Here is a 14,181-nt window from a genome sequence, read left to right on the forward strand (position 1 = left end):
TTATACTTCTTTTTAAATTTCATTTAAATTTTTCAAAATAAAACTTAACTTTTTATTTCTAATTTCATTCTACTGTTTTTCAAAGTCAATATACATAACATATTGAAATTTCATGTGTCGTTCATTAATAATAAAGATTTAATACCAGTTTAATCTTTACTCAAATACTGCACTGACAGGACATAGCACAATTAATTTTGTTATATGTTCTCTACATTTGGTTGTCGAGACTGACATTTCCACTGTGTGACAATCAGTACAAATCATATGTTAATCTAAAAATACCTTCACGGTGAAGTTCTTGCCAAAGGTTTTTTTGAGAGGCTGGACTGTCAACAGAGCAGTATGTAAACAGAACACATATTTCACTTCCGGATCATCACCATGGCCTTATTACTGACTATGCACTATCGCCGAAATACACATGGAAAACCACACCTGAGCTCATATTCTCAAGAATAAACAATGACCTTTAAATCCCTATCAAAATCGCATAAATATAACTCTTCTATCACCATGACAATGAGAGAGGAATAAATGTTCTAACAATAGACTAGAACTACCTTTGTGAGTACCGAACTGGAAGTACTGAGACCTGATTATATAATCATCGGTTACTATCTTCCATTTGGATCTGGTTAGAAGAAAAGAGAACAAAATGCTAAATTTGAACTAGAGGTTTACTTTAATTGAATTGGTACCTCACCAAAGTGAGGCTTCAAAGAATGGTCTATAGACTCATTAAATGTTCCTCTCCACGGTAATCTTTAGTAACTTATGTTGGCACCCCATGACTCCGTTCCAGCAGATGCTGGTAAAGAGTTGGAGGTGTCACCCTGTTTTTCGTTTCTAAAAGTCATGGTTTGTGATTTATGTATCCCCCGTCCTCCCATATGTAGATTCCATGTGATATTGCTTTTTTGTATTCATTTCGTTTTATATAAAAGTTTTAATTTTATTATTTTTTTTATTTTATTTGTATTTTTTTTTTGTTTTTTTTTTTTTTTGTTTTTGTTTTTTATTTATTTATTTATCTCTTTTTTTCGTCAGGGTTGATCTTTGTTTCGTTTCGCCATATATCTCGAGTTGTCCCTGCATGCGGGTTCTGAGTTGTACTGCGTTCCCACTCGGTAGGCAGGTCGGTTTCCATTCTCAGGTCAATACTTGCAAACACTAGTGCTCGTGATTGTTTTCTTGCCTTGAACCCGACATGCATGAAACTTAGGATCGTACTCGTTTTCCCTTTACGAAAGTTCAGGGTAAAAGTTTCCGTTCCCATCCCCATTTCGTTATCGTTATTATTTTTGAGTGACTTGCCATAGTCATTAAAGTCCGGTGTGGTGCTGTTTGTGTGTGTTGTGTTGTAACTGCATTTGATTTTGTGTATAGACTGGCAATATCTAGATCATATCTTAAGAGTTTTGGGTTAACTATCTAGTTTTCAGTAGTGGCACGGTAGTCTTGGTTTTAGTCCCTGTGGTGTAGGTCTATCTGTACTTGGAGAATTGTTTGATTGATATCCCGGCTGGGGTGTAATTAATCATTGGTAGTCATTGTTCCAAGATTCGTGTGAACATCAGCTAGAAAGGATTTTACTGGGATAGTTTGGATTCAGGTTCATTATATGATGTATTGTTTAGGAGGTTAAAGATATTTAGTTATAATTTCTTCCTTTTTTGTTTGATTTCCTTATATATAAAAATGAAAATAGATGTATTTTTTTTTAAAATTTGACTTTTTATTTTTGTTTTATTTTTATTTTGTGTGGATTTGTGTGTTTGTGTATGCATGTACGCAGTTTACTTTGTTGTTGTGCATACTTATCTGCTTATTGTTGGGTTCCTATAGATAGAAATGATGTGTGTGGGCTGGTTAGGTTATTGTATTGTTGTTTTCGGTGGGATTTTGTACAGACAGGACCTTCATAGACTCTATTTAGACAGTCTCTTTCCTCGACTTTATCCAGCAGGCCATATCTGTTTAGCGAGCGTTGCATATTCTGGTGGGTCTTTGTTTATTTTGTGTTTGGGGGGAGGGGGTATCAGTTACAGATGTGTTGACTAAGATTCCCTTGGGATAAACTCTTGAAGAGAGTTAATTCTCTAGCCCTCACATCTGTTTCTGTTATATGCCTATAGCTATATTCGCTAGTCGGGATGAAATAGTTGTTTTTGTAGTATGGCCAGGTTTACCGTACATGTATAGGTGGAGGGATTGGATCTGCACAAAATAAGACAGTCACAGCTGGAGATGGTGGGTTTCCATTGGGATAAACTCCTTAATAGGGTTTTTGCCTACCGCCTCCTCTGTGTACTGTTTCTGTGTTGTTTAATTTCGTAATTGGTTGAATGGTTTTGGTGGTGAATTTTATATATAATGGTAGACAGTCCTGATTATGGTTAGTTTGTGATCGCAGGATGGGGTTTTGGGTTTCCGTTGGGATAAACTCTTTAATAGAGTTATGCCCGCTGCCCCTTCTGCCTACTGTTTTAATGTATGCGTGTGTGTATGTGTTAGTTCTTTGTACATGTTGGATGTTATTCGGATGGCTTGGTAGTCCATATTTTATCGTTTCTAATTTGCACGATATTATTTATGTATTGAATTATCTCATCATATAAGTTTTTATCCTCTATGTTGTCCGTGTACAATAATTGTTTTGTCTGGAAATTCCCTATTGAATTTTTTATTTCCTGTTTAATGGCATCCCTTTGTGTTTTTGTATTTGGACAATATAAAATTAGATGTCGTTTGCTATCGTATTGAGTGTTGCATAAGATACATTGTGGTATGGATGGGACGATTTTCCTAAAGAAGGCTTTTTCTCCTGTCCACCATGCATCGTGTAGGTATAGATATAATCTTGTTTGAGTGTTGGTGTTTTTTATTTTACCCCATTTCTCCCAGATTGGTTTCCAGTTTAGGTCTGGGTGTAGATGTTCTATTTGTGTTTTGTGTTGGTTTGTATAAATGTTATGTAAGTATCCGTATGTTTTTTCTTCCTGTAAGCTCCATATTTCTTTGTTAATTCTGTATTCTATGATTGTGTTTTTTATTTTATATGCGATGTTTGGGGGTTTGAGTTTCTTTGTTAGTTTGTTATTTTTATATATTTCTGGGAAATTATTTAAGATATATCCAAAGAAATAAACATATATGTTTTTCCATGGTCTTCCGTCCAGGTTTTGTAATTTTTGTATTCTGTTAATGATGTTTGCCGTTTGTTTGATAGCAAGAATAGGGATGTTAAGCCCCCCTTTCTTGTTTTCTCTTAGCAGTGTCTGTTTACTTAGTTTGTGTATTTTCCCATTCCATATGAACTGGTATATTACCTTTTCGAATTTCCTAATGTACTGCATATCAAAGTCTATAACACTAAACTCATACCATATGTTACTAAAAAGGTATGTTTTAGCTATGTGGGCTCTGTCGATTAGGTTAAAATACAGCGAGCTCCATAAAAGTAATTGTCTTTTTAGTTTGTTTAGTACATTTAGGTAGTTTAAGTGTTTCGCGTTTTTTCCAAAAATAATGCCGAGTGTTTTAACGTGTTTCTTTATTTTGTCAGGTGGTAAACCTGGATAGTTTCCACGCCAGTTCCCGAGTAACAAGATTTCGGTTTTCCCATCGTTTATCTGGGATCCGGATGCTTTTCCATAGTTGTAGTATTCTTGCATTAGATGTTTATATGAGGTTGTGTCTTTTATAAAATTGGTACAGTCATCCGCGTGCTGTAGCATCTTTATTTCTTCTTTTAGGTTAGGAATATGTATCCCTCTGATGTTTTCATTGCTCTGTATTTTGATTCTTAGCGCTTCGATGCCCATTACATAGAGTAACATGGATAAAGGGCATCCCTGTCTCACCGATCTCTCTATCGGGAATTTGTTTGTAATCGCGCCATTAGTTTGTACTACTGCTGATATGTTGTTATACAGGATTTCTATCCACTCTTTATAAATCGGTCCAAAATTAAAACGCTTTAGGATTTCAGTTATGTAATTTTTTTCAACCCTATCGAAAGCCTTTTCTTGATCTATTAGGATCATCGCTCCGGTATCCTTTTGGCTCTCAATAAAGTCTATAATGGTTTTGATTGATAAGGTGTTGTCTAGAATATTTTTGTCATCACCTCCGCATGTTTGATTTATATTGATTATATCGTTAAGTGTAGTGGTGGTTCTACTGGCCAGTATTTTACTTAGTACTTTATAATCTGTGTTTAGTAGAGTGATTGGTCGCCAATTTGTTAATTCATTGGCATTCCCTTTGTTTTTGTAAATTAGCGTGATTAGTCCTTGTTTCATGCTTGGGGACATTTCTTTTTGTTTGAAAATTTCCTTGAAGATCTTACATAATAATGGTGCTAGTAGTTTTTGGAAAGTCTTATAGAATTCAGCGGTTAGGCCGTCTAATCCCGGGGATTTATCCTTGTTTAGTTGGTTGATTGCGTTTATTATTTCTTGTTCCGTGATGGGGTTTTCGCATAGGTCTGTATTCTCCTGGCTTAGTTTCGGAAAGTTTACATTTTCCATGTAATGTGTTATATTGGATGTTGGTATTTTTTGTGATTGGTATAGATTTGCATAAAATTGATGTATATAGTCTAGTATTTCTGTTTTATGTTTTAGGACTTTTTCTCCTTCTTTTAATTCTGTGATGCTTCGTTCCAAACCTTTTCTAATCTCCTCTTTCCTATATAGGTGCCTCCCTTCTTTGTAAATGTAGTGGAATTTACCAGCTCTGAGTCTATTTCCTATTTCTTCTTTTTCTTTCAGTGTATGTAGGACGCTTTTTGCCGTTTGTATATCTTTGTTTGTGGATTCAGGGTGGTGGATAATATAATGACATTCCCTCTGAATGTACATTTTGTTTTTTGCTATGGAGAGTGCATATGATTGGGAGATATTTTTAATATCCTTTTTTGTTTGTTCCCATTCTTCTATTATATTATTGCAGTGTATATCGTGGTTGGTCAAAATATGGGCAATTTCCTGCTGGTATGTTTCCAACTGTAGTAACTGATTGTTTAATTTCCATTGTCCCCTTCCCCACTTGTGTGGGTTTCGGGTTTTTATTACTACAGAAGTAGCATTATGGTCCGCTAGTTTAAAAGGGAGGATTTCAGAGTTTATTATATTTTCCTTGTTTTGGTCATCTACATATATTCTGTCTAGTCTCGAGGCTCCATCGTTTTTATAGTGATATGTAAATTGATTCCCTTTTGGATTTTTGAATCTGTATGAATCTGTTAGTGAGTGTTCCTCTATCAGGTTGGATACGGTGGGGGCAAGTTCTTTGTCAAATTCAGACATTCCTCCCTTCCGGTCCAGGTCTGATATAGTGCAGTTAAAATCTCCAGCTATCAACATGTGTTCGAGGTTGAATTCTCTTAGGTATTCTTGTAAGGTTTGGTAGTAGTGTCTCCTATGTGTTTTATTTCCTGGTGCATATATGTTAATTATGTGTATGCTGTTAATAAAAATGTGTAATACCCTACCTTTTAGTGTGTCGGGTATGTTGTAGTTTTTCCATTTATTATTTTTTATGTTCTTATTTAATATAACAGCTACCCCTGATCTTGGGTTAATTAGATCTTTTTGTACTATGAGTGTAGCATCCAAATTGTTTTCCAGGTATTGTATTACTTGAATGTTTATGTCGTGTATTTCCTGTAACAGGATAATGTGATAATTTCTTGCAAAATGTACGAGTTGTTTGGCTTTATCATGGTTTAGTCCATTACAATTTAGAGATAGAATGCGTATTTCTTCTCCATTTCCATAGAAAAAGAATATAAGGGTTACTGAGTGTTTATTCTGCATTATGAGTTTTGGCAGTGGTTGTGTGTGGTGGCTTGTTAGCGGTTATGGCTTTTGGTTGGTGTTTTAGTTATTGTTTTGTATTTTGTTGGTGTAGTGTTTGGGTGATCCTTGTTTTTGGTGGTTGTTGTATTTATGTGCTTGGTTGATAGTGCTGCTTCTTGTTGTTGGTGCTGCTTCTTGCTCTTGTGCAGGCATATGAGTTTTGCTGGCTGTTGCACGCTGATTTCGTGTGAGGCTGCTTTTGACGATTTTGATGGGGTCTGATATAGGTTGTTTTCCTCTTTGTTGTTCCTTGTCATTGTTTTTTGGGGGCCTGGTTCCATTTAATTCGGATTGCTTGGTTTTCTGATTCTTTCTTTTCTTTCGTGGTTCTACAGTTTGGTAATCTGTTTCGGTTACACTTTCACTGCCCGACTCCGCCCGTTTACCATCGTGTTCGTCCTCCAGCGCCGCCTCCTCCTCACTCTGCATAGCCTCCTCCTCCTCCTTTTCTGGAGCTGCTGGGGGCTGGGGCTGCTCCATGCTGACAGCCTCCTGGTCCGGCTCATGATCAGAATCGCCACCATCGTCGGAGATGTGTCCGAACAGATCATCACTTCTTGACACCGCCGCCGCATATGTACCACGTCCGTTTGCCTCTCTGCAATCTCTCCTCACGTGGCCCTTTTTTCCGCAAGTGAGGCAGGGGCGTGTGACATTGCACCCTGGGTACCACGAGTGTACCACGAAACCATGTACCTTAAAAAAACTCTGGCACCCTATCTACGTCTGCAGCATCAATCTGCACTATTCTCTTTCCAGTTCTCACTGTCGGGAACCCCCGCAATGTCTCCCACCTAACCTTACAAATTCCGACACCCAGTCTGGCTTCAACTCCCTCCTTAAACAAGTCCATAGGGAACTCATTTGGGTATCTGGTAATGTGTATGTCTATGAATTTTCTTTTTGTAAACCTAGTTATGGGTGGTGGTGTTGTGATCAGGACTGTCTTCCCTTTTATAGTAAAACTCTCAAAATTAATTATTTTGGTTTTGTTTTTAGGATAGATCAGCATAATCCCTCTTCCTATATTTGTGATAAAATCGATGTTTTCGAGGGTTACTCCCCTGGCGGCTAGTGCCCCGAGGATTTCGGGGGTTGCCGGTCTTTCCGCCGCATGGACTTGGGACAGATCTACCGCTTGGACATAGTCCCATCTTTCTGCGGTGAAAAGTCTGCCTTCTTCCGTTTCGGTGAAGGCGTGCTTGGGTAAGAATTGCTTACATACCTCTTCGCTGTTCATCTTGTATGAGTGAAACAGTATGCTTATTTGTACTGATATACGGTAAACGTTAGAATTTAATGTGTAGTGGTGATGTGTGTTGCGACAGGGTCCTTAAAGGGGCTGTGATATTTAAGTGGCAATGTCGTGTAAGGAAGAATAAAGAGATAGATTAGAACGGACTCACCAAACGGTTCGGCTTCCCAGCTGAATTCCACTTGCTCCTGAATCACTGCTTACCTTCCTTTTGTATCCAGTAAAAGGCGAAAGATTAATACGATGTGAAGAGAAACCAGGTAATCTTTAGTAAAATGCGAAAGATTAATACGATGTGAAGAGAAACCAGAGTAATCATTATACTTTCACGCTTTATTTTGAAGAGAAATAGTTTGAACTTTCCAAATGCTTTTGTAAAGACGATAGTGGAATGGTTATGTCTACAAAGATCCAAAAGGGTCATAGTTTTCAATATACAGTGTCATTTTGCTATTGGCTATTTTGAATTTCAGTGAAACCCATTTATTTTCTTTATACTGGTAGAAAGGATACTAATTAATATTTCTATATTTCTTGTCGTGGAAAAGGCAGGGGGAGTTAATTTGACAGTAAAAGGGATGTAATCCACATTCGTTAGATGTTCGAGTTATCGAGATGGATTATAACTACCTATTTATACATCAGGAAAAGATTACTAATTTGGAAAAAAATAACAGGTGTTTTATTCATATAGGAAATCAAAATTTACTTGAAGAAAAAAAATTCCATTTTAGATTAATGCAACGTGTGGATGTTTCAGATGTTTGGGATATCATCTGTCTTCTCCGAGGAGAGTAATGTAGACCTTAAACCTGGCATATGTACTAGCAAACTAGGGTATGTTATACCAAGCTTAGACCATTAACTGTCTTTATTGCGTTTGGTACAATTCCAATAGGTGGTCCACACATGGTTAAGTAAAGATTCAGACATGTTTAGGCTGCCGTTAATGAAATTGAGTCGCAATTATTACTTCCGGATCAGTACCCACAAAAGTAGTCCCAGTCTATATTTAGAGCATTGTTTCCTCTCTCGTTTCGGTAGTGGTACGCAGCTTAGATTTCGGCTTTTGAGGTATAGATTTCAGGAAAATTAAATTGAAAACTCTTTGTAAAATGAGCATCAATGAGTTTCTCTTCCTACTGCTAAAACTGCTTCTCTGTTAGATCCAACTCGCGAAAAAGGCGCATAACATATTCCCATGTTGTTGTTGTGGGAATAACGCCATTTTTCCGCACGTGATAGGCTATACATGGCGGCCAGTATAAATAGTGGCATAAGAAACTGGAGAAAACCTCGGGAAGAGCCACCGACTCACGAGAGGCTAATGGCAACCTTTCTCATATACACACATAGACCGACCCCGAGACCCGAACCACGTGGATCGAGATGAGATGGCAGTGATTGGTAAAGTCGAGCGCTTTAGAACACTCGGCCATCCGGGTTCCCGTTTAATTCCATGTAGTTTAAAATTAGCATTTAAAACCTTAATACTTACGTGTAAATTCTTCATTTCTTTTAAGATATGTCACCTGCTGTGATACATCGCCAGCATTGAAAATTATTTTCTGTCGGAAACGTGTCATGCCGTTTTCATAGATTTGTATGTTTTGAGTTTAAATGAATGCAGCCGGTGTTACTATCCATCAAAAATAATAGTAATACAAAGTTTATGTAAGTAACAACTCAGATTTCGTTAGAGATTTTCAATCACAAATACATAAAAGTAGCTAGAAATACGAGGCCTCCAAAGTTGCATATTAAAACTTGCTGGTACTCTGTGACATGTGAATGGTTTTAAGATTGTTCTTTTTGAATTATTTTTAGGCAGCCATAGTCAAAAAAATTTCCTTAATGTTATTTCGTCTGTTTTGCTTTAATTTGGTTTCGTTAGATGCCTCAAGGAGCAAATCTGAGCAGCTTTGATCATTAATGAAATTGTAAAGCCGATGTAATAAGCCTTTCCCAAAGAATTTATTAATTTCTTAGAATTAGTTCGAAGATGAAATATACCATGGCACATGCTCATAGGTAGAGAAAAAAATAATGAACAGATCACAACAAACAAACAAAAAACCCCAACCATGTTGCCACTTGCACATGGACGTAAGCTTATGGTGCTTTAGGTTCGTTGATATTAGACACACACACACACACACACACACACACACTGTTTACTCATATTCAGCGTGATGTTGTGAGTTTGACGCCATTTTCCAACAATAACAAGAAAAAAACAACTTGCATCTTTCAAATGCAATTAATATTACAGTACCTTCGGTTCTTTGATTTTCAGTCAAAACACACACACACACACACACACACACACACACACACTCGTGCATGTATATACACAGGGCGTTTTTACTGCAGACGAGTTTCAAATATACACTTAACAGATCTTAATTTCCAAAACTTTGATACATCTAGTCCACAATCGTTAGATCACGCCTCTTTTTATTAGCGGATTGATTATTCAGATTGGTTTTACTGGGTTTAATGCCATTTTGCAGCACATGATTGGTATATATATGAACGCTAAATTGATACACTTTGGATGACCATATGCAAATATAATACTTGTACATACATTTGCATACATATTCCACGCAAACTAGACCAGCAAGTAGATCATCGCTTCTTTTGTTTTTTTCTGACACTACCGGTAATGTCAGGGGAGAAAAAAGAAGAAAAGGCGGAGATCTACTTGTTGGTCTAAAAAGCAAACGTGCATCTACATACATGTATTTGAATAAGATCACATCAAATGCTAAATTCATAAACATAAGATAATGTTACTTACTTCCAAACACACATGCATACCATATACATGTGAGATAAAGAGGACAAAATAGAAGGTATGATGCGAGAAAGTGACGTGATAACTAACATACTTCTGGTCCAGTAATATTCAGGGAACATAATATTCCTGATAAACTCCATTTGTCAATAAATCGAACAAGGTCAGATCCATAAGGACATAGAACACAATTAATTTTACTCTATGTTCTCTACATTTGTTTCTCAATACTTCTTAAATCCCTAAAAAATGCATAAATATAACTCTTCTGTCACCACCAAAATGAGAGGAAGAAATATTCTAAAAATAGACTTGAACTACATCTATTGGTACTGAACTGGATGTACTAATTGTGACCTGATTCCTGACAGGCCCAATTTGTTATGGCCAATTTTAGTCAAACTTTTATATTTGCATGCCACACCTATTTCAATTTTATACATGAAGTCTTTTTGAATTTTATTACAAACAAGACACGTGACACCTTTCAGAAAGTGTGTAGTGCTGGTGTTCCACAGGGTGCAAGTTTTGGTCCAAGTGCTCTTGAGAAACCAAAACTTAATTTGCTATATCTTCCTTAATTATAAGAATTTTTCAATGCAATGAAAACCTGAATGTACAAGGCCTCTCTGAGAATATGTTTACAATTTGAAATTATTGATAAAGGAAATTTAAATAAACATTTAAATTTTAAAAACTACATTTTATTGAAAATATAAATTTTCCTACAAGTTTTAAAATTCAGTTTGACAAATTTTAGACAGCAAAGTTGACTAATACATGGTATTTAAAACAAATGGTAGCTTAAGTCTGTACAAGTGATATCATTTTTCCCAGGGTTAGTGAAGCAACACAGCTCATAGTGATTTTGGCAGCAAACCGCAATATGCCTGTCCAGATGCATATAGGTGTAGACACTAAAGAAACAGTGACAGGTGCTATGTTCCACATATTGTGTCAGGTACGTAGGCAGTTGTTTGTATAAGTAATAGCGCACTCAGATTTAAAGTTCGGATGGGACCACTACCATGTTGTATAGCAAAAATGCATTCCATTTCAATGTCAATAACTACAAAAGGTGACAATGGGATAGGAAAATACAGTTTCTAGGGAGGCTCTACCTTACTGAAAAATGGTGTTATTCTCTCTCATGAAGACCTAAGCCATGTCTTTGTGGTGCTATATATCAGTGTGGTGATATGAACTAATCATGGTCACTTATGACAGTACACTTCACATGTCCTTATGAAACCTTGCTATCACCACCGGACTACTGGAGAGCTTCCAAACTGATCCAACTCTAACATTTTGTTCCAGATACAATGTTAGACCTGAAAAGATATAACATGTCTCACTTGATTCTAGAAAACAGTAAGATGTAGGTAAATGAATTTAAAATGTGTTCGATATGGTGATTTCAAAATAACATTAAGGTTGCAAGCATGGGAAAAATATTAAACATGACAGACTGACACTCAAAAAGGTGAAGCGATGACCATGTATTAAAGTGATAAATTCATCCTAAAAATATATGGGGTTTCTAGAAGCATATTTAGCCATTTACAGGTTAAATAGCAAATCAGGTAGACTATGTATCATACAGTTTAAGGCAATGTTGGGGCGGTGAGGTTTGATCATTGGTGCAAACATTAGTACATACCAGTATACAGGAAGGTCAATCGACAATGTAATAAATTAAAATATATGACTATAAGCGATCTTATTCATGAGGGAAATAACAATTTTGGATATTGCAGATGAATACAGCAAAATGTGGCCACACAGATCAACTATAGATACCAATAAATCCTATATCGTCAACTAAATGTGAAATTCTGATCCCCAAAACGTGAAAACCAGGATGGACATTTACATATGTGGGACATATACAATGTACTTGTTAAGATCAAATGTGCAAACAAAATTCAAATGATCTGTTTCAACATTTATCATTAAGAGTGTTGGTTACCAATTATTAAACTCAATGATTCAATGGAATCAGATATCAGCTGATGCTACAATACTGCACACTGTCATAGTACTAAATTGAAATATGTTATCATACATAGGCCTACTCATGATGAAAATAACATTTTGGGATATTTTCAGCGCACACAGCCAGAAATGGGCCTTACAGATTCACTATATGTACAATGTCAGCCTATATGATGTACTGAATGTGAACGTTTGATCCCAAACATTCTAAAATATATGAATATTTGTTCATGTGGGATATGTAGCTATCGCAAAATCAGTTGTACAAAGTTAAATTCAAATAATCTGTTTGAATATTTCTTATGCAATCTTTAGAGTGTCAGTTAACAAATATTATTAGTAATTAATAATGCATAAAGCAAGATGGATCATCAGCATTCCCATAACATCATATAGGCCACAATGCTGCACTACACCAATCAATATCGTAACCAAACTGAACAATACAATGGAATGCATTTTGTGTTCAGCTTATATTATTTTGCTGTTTTCTTACATCCAAGGGTAATATACATGGGGAAAGTATATTTTATCCCTTTGAATTGTATTTCATTCTGGGACAGTTTAAAATGATTTAGTAGAGAACTTGACTAGGTTCTAGTATAAAGTTTTCATCTCTGTCCTCTCACTAAATACCCTATAACTATGTTTGTAAAAAATTACTGAAGGCCATACAAGCAGATATGTGTTACTCAGGAAGTGACCCCATGATAAACTCATAAATTAACTGCTTGGACCCCTAATAAATACTTTGAATGACCAATACAAATTGGAATTTTGTCTTCGTGTATTTTAAATGATGGTCTCATTTTGACTTACAAAGATATTTTCTCTGACAAAATTTGACAAATATCCAACATTGGAACTTATATATGGTGTAGGAATATTTACATGCTGATATCATTTAATATCATTTCAACAAATATTATATATTTTGGAGTAAATGTTTTAATTTTTTATACTTCTTTTTAAATTTCATTTAAATTTTTCAAAATAAAACTTAACTTTTTATTTCTAATTTCATTCTACTGTTTTTCAAAGTCAATATACATAACATATTGAAATTTCATGTGTCGTTCATTAATAATAAAGATTTAATACCAGTTTAATCTTTACTCAAATACTGCACTGACAGGACATAGCACAATTAATTTTGTTATATGTTCTCTACATTTGGTTCTCGAGACTGACATTTCCACTGTGTGACAATCAGTACAAATCATATGTTAATCTAAAAATACCTTCACGGTGAAGTTCTTGCCAAAGGTTTTTTTGAGAGGCTGGACTGTCAACAGAGCAGTATGTAAACAGAACACATATTTCACTTCCGGATCATCACCATGGCCTTATTACTGACTATGCACTATCGCCGAAATACACATGGAAAACCACACCTGAGCTCATATTCTCAAGAATAAACAATGACCTTTAAATCCCTATCAAAATCGCATAAATATAACTCTTCTATCACCATGACAATGAGAGAGGAATAAATGTTCTAACAATAGACTAGAACTACCTTTGTGAGTACCGAACTGGAAGTACTGAGACCTGATTATATAATCATCGGTTACTATCTTCCATTTGGATCTGGTTAGAAGAAAAGAGAACAAAATGCTAAATTTGAACTAGAGGTTTACTTTAATTGAATTGGTACCTCACCAAAGTGAGGCTTCAAAGAATGGTCTATAGACTCGTTAAATGTTCCTCTCCACGGTAATCTTTAGTAAAAGGCGAAAGATTAATACGATGTGAAGAGAAACCAGAGTAATCATTATACTTTCACGCTTTATTTTGAAGAGAAATAGTTTGAACTTTCCAAATGCTTTTGTAAAGACGATAGTGGAATGGTTATGTCTACAAAGATCCAAAAGGGTCATAGTTTTCAATATACAGTGTCATTTTGCTATTGGCTATTTTGAATTTCAGTGAAACCCATTTATTTTCTTTATACTGGTAGAAAGGATACTAATTAATATTTCTATATTTCTTGTCGTGGAAAAGGCAGGGGGAGTTAATTTGACAGTAAAAGGGATGTAATCCACATTCGTTAGATGTTCGAGTTATCGAGATGGATTATAACTACCTATTTATACATCAGGAAAAGATTACTAATTTGGAAAAAAATAACAGGTGTTTTATTCATATAGGAAATCAAAATTTACTTGAAGAAAAAAAATTCCATTTTAGATTAATGCAACGTGTGGATGTTTCAGATGTTTGGGATATCATCTGTCTTCTCCGAGGAGAGCAATGTAGACCTT

General features: G+C 35.6%; 1 non-coding gene and 1 pseudogene across 1 annotated transcript; both read right to left on the minus strand.

The window, feature by feature from the left end:
- Positions 1-7,329: 7,329 nt before the first annotated feature.
- LOC149777115 (U5 spliceosomal RNA) lies at positions 7,330-7,437 on the minus strand (annotated as a pseudogene).
- A 6,135-nt stretch (positions 7,438-13,572) lies between these two features.
- On the minus strand, positions 13,573-13,688 carry LOC149777116 (U5 spliceosomal RNA). The gene has a single exon (XR_016416387.1). It is a non-coding gene; the product is annotated as a U5 spliceosomal RNA (small nuclear RNA).
- Between the last annotated feature and the right edge of the window lie 493 nt (positions 13,689-14,181).

Source organism: Sinohyriopsis cumingii, chromosome 18 (genome assembly GCF_028554795.1).
Source record: "Sinohyriopsis cumingii isolate HCF-2022 chromosome 18, ASM2855479v2, whole genome shotgun sequence".
NCBI classification, from domain to species: domain Eukaryota; kingdom Metazoa; phylum Mollusca; class Bivalvia; order Unionida; family Unionidae; genus Sinohyriopsis; species Sinohyriopsis cumingii.